The sequence below is a fragment of the Calliphora vicina genome, chromosome 5 (assembly GCF_958450345.1).
Source record: "Calliphora vicina chromosome 5, idCalVici1.1, whole genome shotgun sequence".
Taxonomy (NCBI): Eukaryota; Metazoa; Arthropoda; class Insecta; order Diptera; family Calliphoridae; genus Calliphora; species Calliphora vicina.
In genome coordinates, this window is record NC_088784.1 from 49708316 (window position 1) to 49716529 (window position 8214).

The window sequence follows — 8214 nt, forward strand, 5'->3', positions numbered from 1 at the left end:
TTCTATAATCGCACTAAAGTGTTACGTTAAGTCAACATTACGGTTACATTACATCAACGGTCGGCTAACCCAGCCTTAACAGCATTCAAACGGCACAGAACAGAAACGTTACGGAACGCAAAGACTAATGGAGCCTTCAGTCGAGCTAGCAGTTTTTGTTACGCTGCGTAGTACGAAAAACAAAACTCGAAACTGACAATGCGTAAGCAGCTCACACAGAAATGTTTTTGCTGCTGAAGTCGTGTAATCAGTTCGGTAGAGTTGAAAACTGAAACATGGCGGCTGCTGATTCGTTTCGCTGCTGAAAAAAACAAAAACGATTGCTGCTTGCTGTTGTAATGTGTGTGCACAGTCAACTGTTTTCAGTAACCATGTGATCAAAAACTGAAACTAGTTACTTTTTTTTAAGCATGAGACTGTAAAAAGTTAAATAAAATGCGACTGCTTTTAGTAGTTCTTCGAAACCTTGCTTAATAGTACTATTTCATTCTTCTAACCTTTAACTTATGACGTGAATAGTCACAGATGTGGTGTAAATTTTACACCTTATAATTTTTGCAAAAAATTTTACTTTAAAAAACATTATTTCGTTAATATTTGCTTTTTAACAATAAGATACAACAATTTTAATTTAAAAAAATTAAAAAAATAAAACAAAATGTTATTTGAAACAAAAATGCAGGCACTTTATTACGCAAGCCTTTTTGATAAAACTTTAAAAAAATGAAGAGAGGGTGTAAAATTTACCACCACCTCATAAGTTAAAGGCTAATTGGGGTGGCGAAGCGCACCGGGTCAGCTAGTATAACATAATCAGTTGGGTCACTGTTGACGTCACTGAGCTTAAGACAATTTTTTTAAGAGAGCTATGTCGCCATCTGTGTTTATTTCAGTGATGTTCATCCCATACAACAATTCAAGGCGAATTTATACAAGGTGGAGTTAGTCAATCAGCTGATTACTCTTTTTTCGCTTGTTTGGTTCTAACACCTGTCAAAGCTTGTTTTTATACTTCAATATCTACATATTCAAAGCTAATTAACAAAATATTTATATTTTGCATAAATAAGTAAAGCCCTCACTATTCAATTGTCTACACTATATTTAGTTTTAATGCATACTTGTTTAATTTTTAATTTCTGTTTTTTGACATTTGTTAAGACCATTTGTTGTTTTTGTAGAATTACCACCACCTTGTATAAATTCGCCTTGCAACAATTGTTTAAAAAATTTAAATACATTTGTTACGCTCTTTTAAGAGCGTAATAAATGTCTCATTTTTTCAGAAATTCAATAAGCATTGTTGTTGGTTGGTTTTTGGATGAAGCATAGCAAACAGACGCGTTTCAATTACAATTGAACACAAAAAAACAAAGTTAAAAATAAATAAAAAATTTGAGAGTATTTCGGCCGTATAATGTATATTCTTTCATTTCCTTAAAATTTAAATTATATTCATTTAATAAATTGGTTTTATTTGACAAAAATTCTAAATTTAAACTTTCTTCATTTTGTTATTATTTTAAGTGTTTGACATTATGTTTGCTGGGTAGCTCTCTCACCAAATATCTTCATTTTTATTTTTGAACATCACTGGTTTATTTCTTTATGATTACGACCAGCGTTGCCGCTTTGATCCAATCCCAATAAGCACCCCATAAATTGAAATTCAAGTATTGGAAATTTAATTGGAATTCAACTTGAATTTCTGGCCCTTTTTCAAGTACTTTTCAAGCTATAAAATGTTTGAACATATTTTTGTTTTTTGTCAAACAAATAATAAATATTAATCAATTTTGTAAAAAAAAATTTGAAATATTTAAAATCAATGTACAAAAAACTGCACAGCAGCACAAACAATAAATAAGCAAGTCTTCCGTCAAAATAAAACAGTGAGTAAAATGGTAATAGCAATATCAAATTAATAACAAATTGTTTGTCATCACACAGAATGCAATATATTCATCTAGCGCTCACAAATAGTAAAAAATGAACAGATTCCTGGATAAATATTAATAAACAAGCTTTCAAGAACGAATCTACGAAGTTAAAATTAATTTTTTCAATATATTTGCTCCTATCCTAAATTAAGATCAAATTTATTTATATAAGTTATTTGACATTCATTATTAACTAATTATTAACTGACCTTTTGTTTGTTATAACTTAAAACTTTTTAATATATCTTAAAAAATAAAAATAATCAAAATAATAACAGATTAAAGCTTGAATTCAATTACTATTTCGACATGAATTATACATTAATTAAAGGATTAAATTAAACTGTATTTAAGAGCTTGAATTCAATTTTAATTCCTACTTGAATTTCATTGTAATTCAAGGCTGGAATTCAACTGTATTAACACTGTAATGTTCGACTTGAATTCAAGTTTCCTTTTCACTGGAGAATGCTATTGAAATCAAGTGTAATACAACTGTATTTCAACCCTTGAAGTTTGAATGTATGACTGGAATTCAACTTGTTTTACACTTGAATTCCAGCAAAAATGCTTATTGGGAATTGGACCAAAATTTGTTTTTGAAGTTAACAAATTGACTTTTGGTAGTTTGGTTGGTTTGTTCCGATATTTGTCGTATTTTGGTAGGCTACGATATTTCTGAATACAGAAGTATTTTTAAGAACAAAATAATTAAAATAATAACGAAAAAACTACTTATGTTAAGCCAAAATAATAAAACTACATATTTGCAAAATATGAAGATAGCATTTTCTAAAATATTTAGTTTAGTCAGGTAAATGTGTATTTATTTAGTAGTGTTGAGTTCAAAAAATGCCAAAGGGCTCTCAAAACTTTTATTTTCTAATAATATGTGTTAAACTCTGCTTCAATATCATTCTTCCTCTGGATAATTTTATAGCAGCAATAATATATGTTTAAGCTAACTATTAATTTTGAAACGAATTCATATAGCATTTCTCAAATATTTTAAATTTGGTAGGCTTTGGTAGTTTTTAATTAGAAATTTGGTAGGAAAAATATTTTATGAGTGGCAACGCTGATTACGACCCGCTTGGACTTGAACAACATGCAGAACCACCAGAACATCCAGATTGATTATTGTAAATTGTTCATGCTGCTACAACAACAACGACCCGCTCTCATATAATTTTTCTCACGATTTTTACAAATTCAATTTACTGTTGGTTTGTGTTCTCACTTAGAGAACTGAAGAGAGCAAAAATCCACATGTTTGTCGTTTTTACCATCCAAAGTGTGTGTTTTTTTTTTAGCTAAAAACTGGTTTTTGATATCCACCCTGCCAGCAATTGGAAGTTATATTTTCGATATGTATACTAAAATGTGTATCTTTTGTGTGGCAAAAATGTTACTCAGCATATAAAAAACATTTTACAAAAACAATTACATTACTATCGAATTATGCTCATCTTAAAGTACATTTTAGTTACAAACAAAGATCCCTAAAAATTAACTTAATAGATAATATTAAAAAGTACATTATGATAAAAAAAACGATCCATTTTAGTATACAAAAGAATATTATTTTTGGTTAGTGACAAATTTTACAATAACAAATTACATTAATACCGACTTTTTACTGTTTACATTTTAAAAGAAAGAAGAAGAACATGACAATACTCAGTATATTTATGAATTTTAAAATAATCGGTTGTGTTAAATAAAAAGTGTGTGTTTTAACTTAAGTTCAAATTAAATAGTGATAAAGTTTTATTAAATAACTAGCTGACCCGGTGCGCTTCGCCACCCCAATTAGAAGAAAGAAATAGTACTATCAAGTCTCACTTTGTGAATCTAATTGTAAATGTCTAATTTCATATTTCTGGGTCCATTATTATAGAAAATGCAAAATGTGTTCCTAATTTTAAATTTTTAGGTTTATTATTATAAAATATTCAAAAAGTACCATTGCAATAAGGAAATAGTACTATTGATTATCACTTTTAAATTCGCATTCACTAAACCATAACCCGTCAAGTTTGAATTTTAGATTTGTATATCATTTCCTATATTATCAACTAATTTTGTTTCTATAATACTTACCCCCAGTAACACGAAGTCTGGTCATGTTTTAACTAATAGTTATACTGACAGTTTTCATACAAAGATAATTTTAACCGACAATATAACTATTAGATAAGGCATAACCAGACTTCGTGTTAATGGGGGTTAATCTATATATATAAAAGAGTAACGTTACTGACTGACTGACTGACTGATTCATCATCGCACAGCCCAAACGGCTGAAACTAGAATCATGAAATTTTAACTGTGGGTTCGTCCCTCCCCAAAACGATCCGATAAGAAGGGATTTTTGGAAATTCGAACGTTTAGGGGGTAAAAAAGGGTAAAAACGTGTAAATTCGGTAACCTTATATCTTCAAAACTAAAGATACAAAAAAACTTAAAATTGCATGTTACTTCATCTAAAAAATAAGCTGACAGGTGTTTCGTACTTTTTCGAAATTCTAACACTTTAGGGGAGAAAACGGGTAAAAACTGTATTTTGGTACTTTTTTGGCACCCTATGTATCTTTTAAACCAATAAACATATAAACAAATTTTAAATCTTTACTTATCAAAAAATAAAAAATATAAGTTTGCTACTTTTTGGAAATTCGAACCCTTAAGGGATAAAATTTGTGTTTATTTTTGGTACTTTTTCATAAAATATGTTTTTCTATAATATGACATAGACATACGAATATTTTATTATGAGCTCCTACCACGATGCAGATTTTTATTTGAATAAAATTTTACCACCGCAATGGGGATAAAAAATGTACCAAAAAGGGGATAAAATCGGGAAAATACATTATATTTGAAATTATTAAGCCAATTTTGATAATTTTTTTAACGTTGGTTCCTGGATTCATACAAAAATTAACTAACAGGGTGTTATTTGGAACTCGAGTGCCAAGGTGTATATTGGGCCAAATCCGGGTAAACAGTTTGGTACTTTTTTTAAAACATATTTATTCTTGGGCACATTAACACAGATTTTAATATTTTGAGACATGCCTAAAACAATATAAACAATTTTGGCAAAATTGAATATTTTTAAATTTCAAATTTGAGGGGTGTTCAAGGAAGAAAAGGGAAATTGGTACTTTTCTCCTAATGGTACTTTTTTAACATTTTAAATTATTTTAGTTATCGACATTAAAGTTAGCTGATATGTATCTGAGTGAAGTTAGTGTTAGGAATAGGGGATAATATTTAGGTACCAAAATGTGTGAACTGAACTATAGGTACTTTTTTGTTCTTCTAATGGTACTTTTTTGAAATTTCTATAACAATGGACTTAGAAACATGAAATTAAACATATATGGTCCTAAGTGAGTGAGAATTCTAGGGGGAGACTTTTTGGTACTTTTTCTTTATTGGAATGGTACTTTTTGTAATTTCTTCACCAACGAACCTAGAAACATGAAATAAAGCTTATAATAAACCGAGTGAGTGGGAAACCACAAGTGTGGGTTTTTTGGTACTTTTTTGTAAGTTCTAATGGTACTTTTTTGAATTTTCTATAACTATGGACTTAGAAACATGAAACTAAGCATATATGGTCATAGGTGAGTGAGAATTCTAGGGGGAGACTTTTTGGTACTTTTTCTTTATTCTAATGGTACTTTTTTGAATTTTCTATAACAATGAACTTAGAAACATGAAATTAAGCATATATGGTCCTAAGTGAGTGAGAATTCTAGGGGGAGACTATTTGGTACTTTTTCTTTATTCGAATGGTACATTTTGTAATTTCTTCACCAATGAACCTAGAAACATGAAATAAAGATTATATGGAACCGAGTGAGTGTTAATCCACAAGTGGCTGCTTTTTGCTACTTTTTCTATATTCTAATGGTACTTTTAAAATTTTTTTTTTTGGACTTAGAATTATGAAATTAAGCGTATATGGTCCTATGTGAGTGAAAATTCGTGCGGATACTTTATGGTACTTTTTTTTAATTTTCTGTAACATTGGACTAAGAATCATGAAATTAAGCATACAAGGTCCTAAGTCAGTGAGAATTCTAGGGGGAGACTTTTTGGTACTTTTTCTTTATTCTAATGGTACTTTTTGTAATTTCTTCACCAATGAACCTAGAAACATGAAGTAAAGCTTATATGGACCGGAGTGACCACAAGTGCCTGATTTTTGGTACTTTTTATATATTGTAGCGGTACTTTTTGAATTTTCTGTAATAATGGTCATAGAAATATGATATTAATCGTATATGTTCTAAAGTGAGTGAGAATTCTAGGGGGAGACTTTTTGGTACTTTTTACTTTTTGTAATTTCTTCACCGATGAACCTAGAAACATGCAATAAAGCTTATATGGACTCGAGTGAGTGGAAATCCACAAGGGGCTGCTTTTTGGTAGGGTGGTGGGGGATTTTTGGTACTTTTTATATATTCTAATGGTACTTTTTTAATTTTGTTTAATAATGGACATAGAAATATGAAATTAGGCGTATATGGTCCCAAGTGAGTGAAAATTCTAGGCCATACTTCTTGGTAGTTTTTCTTTGATCTCATATGTACTTTTGTGAATTTACTATAATAATGGACCTAGCGTTTCCAAGAAACCGAAGAATTTGAAAACCGCGGTTTCGGTTTTGTGATAATTTATTAAATATTATGTATTATAGAAACAAAATTAGTTGATAATATAGGAAATGATATACAAATCTAAAATTCAAACTTGATGGGTTATGGTTTAGTGAATGCGAATTTAAAAGTGATAATCAATGGTACTATTTCCTTATTACAATGGTACTTTTTGAATATTTTATAATAAACCTAAAAATTTTAAATTAGGAACACATTTTGCATTTTCTATAATAATGGACCCAAAAATATGAAATTAGACATTTTCAATTAGATTCACAAAGTGAGACTTGATAGTACTATTTTTTTCTTCTAATTGGGGTGGCGAAGCGCACCGGGTCAGCTAGTATTTAATAAATTATCACAAAACCGAAACCGATCGGTGTTTAATTTTTTAAAACCGGTTTTGAAATTCTTCGATTTTTTGGAAATTCATTGGAAATTCAAAAAAGTACCATTAGAATATATAAAAAGTACCAAAAATCCCCCACTTGTGGTTTCCCACTCACTCGGGTTCATATAAGTTTAATTTCATGGCTTTAGGTTCATTGGTGAAGAAATTACAAAAAGTACCATTCCAATAAAAAAAAGTACCAAAAAGTCTCCCCCTAGAATTCTCACTCACTTTTATGTTGAATTTCATGTTTCTGAGTCCATTGTTATTGAAATTTCAAAAAAGTACCATTAGAAGAACAAAAAAGTACCTATAGTTCAGTTCACACATTTTGGTACCTAAATATTATCCCCTATCCTAACACTAACTTCACTTAGATACATATCAGCTAACTTTAATGTCGATAACTGAAATAATTTAAAATGTTAAAAAAGTACCATTAGGAGAAAAGTACCAATTTCCCTTTTCTTCCTTGAACACCCCTCAAGTTTGAAATTTAAAAATATTCCATTTTGCCAAAATTGTTAATGCTACAGACATGTCTCAAAATATTAAAATCTGTGTTAATGTGCCCAAGAATAAATATGTTTTAAAAAAGTACCAAACTGTTTACCCGGATTTGGCCCAATATACACCTTGGTACTCGAGTTCCAAATAACACCCTGTTAGTTAATTTTTGTATGAATCCAGGAACCAACGTTAAAAAAATTATCAAAATTGGCTTAATAGTTTCAAATATAATGTATTTTCCAGATTTTATCCCCTTTTTGGTACCTTTTTTATCCCCATTGAGGTGGTACAATTTTATTCAAATAAATTTCTGTAACGTGGTGGGAGCTCATAATAAAATATTCGTATGTCTATGTCAAATTATAGAAAAACATATTTTATGAAAAAGTACCAAAAATAAACACAATTTTTATCCCTTAAGGGTTCGAATTTCCAAAAAGTACCAAACTTATATTTTTTATTTTTTGATAAGTAAAGAATACGATTTAAAATTTGATTCTATGTTTATTGGTTTAAAAGATACATAGGGTGCCAAAAAAGTACCAAAATACAGTTTTTACCCGTTTTCTCCCCTAAAAGTTTCGAATTTCGAAAAAGTACGAAACACCTGTAAGCTTATTTTTTGAATGGAGTAACATGCAATTTTAAGTTTTTTTTGTATCTTTATTAGTTTTTAAGATATAAGGTTACCGAATTT